A 981-nucleotide genomic window follows, 5' to 3' on the forward strand; every position below is an offset into this window, starting at 1 on the left:
AAAAAAAAAAAAAAAAAAATGACACTGTCTTGGATTTAAAATCAGCAGAAATTATACTACATTTCTTATTAAAATATTCCATAAGAGATTTCACTTTTCACCAGGAGTGAATGTCTACTTAATATAACTGTTACAGCTTCCTTTTAAATCGAAATGCCAAATGTATTAAGGTGATGGAACCACTGCAGTCCTATCTTAAAATAAGAATATTTTATGTTGAGAGATTTCAGAATTTGTTTATATGGCTGGTAACAAGTAAAATCTATGGCAGCAAATGATTCTACATTTAAAATATGCAATAACAAGTAAGAAAACCAAATTATAGTTCAAATTTAGGTTTTAACTCTTGAAGGAAATTGTATTTTATCCTTGTGCACAGCAGACCTGGTACTCAATAGATTTTGCTATGAGAGGAATGAATTACTGAGCTGTGCTTGGATACTGATCTGTTTTCTTAGATTTCCTATTGCACAGTGTGATTTAGCAGTTCATGCCACGGTGTAAAAAGTAGCAGTAGCCTCATAAAATACCTCTTCAAAACACTTAAATTCATTTCAAAAGTCAGTTTTATCTGAATCTTGATGAGCCAGTTCAGTGTATGCATTTGAATCAACATGCTGCTCCTTTTATTTTCTTTTAGCTGTTTTGCTAAGAGAAATTCTCCTCTGATGACTTTATTTCTTCTGTTTTGTTTTACTGGGTTTAAGGTCAGAGTTTGTCTTTCTTTGGACTCTGCCTGTATTTTCTTGCCTGAACTTCTGCAAGTTTTCAGGAACGCCTCAGCTCAGGACTACTATTTAGTTGCCCTTAAAAAGGATAAAAGAAAAAAAAAACATATATATATATATATACATATAATACTTTAAAAAATATATTCACTTGCTTTAAGTGAAAGGCAGAGAATTTTATTTATAATTAATTTTGACCATCTGTAACCAAGGAGCCTACCAAGAGGCTCATACCTCAGAAAGAACTATAGGG

This window comes from Otolemur garnettii, unplaced genomic scaffold (assembly GCF_000181295.1).
Source record: "Otolemur garnettii isolate 467f Iridium unplaced genomic scaffold, OtoGar3 scaffold00016, whole genome shotgun sequence".
Taxonomy (NCBI): Eukaryota; Metazoa; Chordata; class Mammalia; order Primates; family Galagidae; genus Otolemur; species Otolemur garnettii.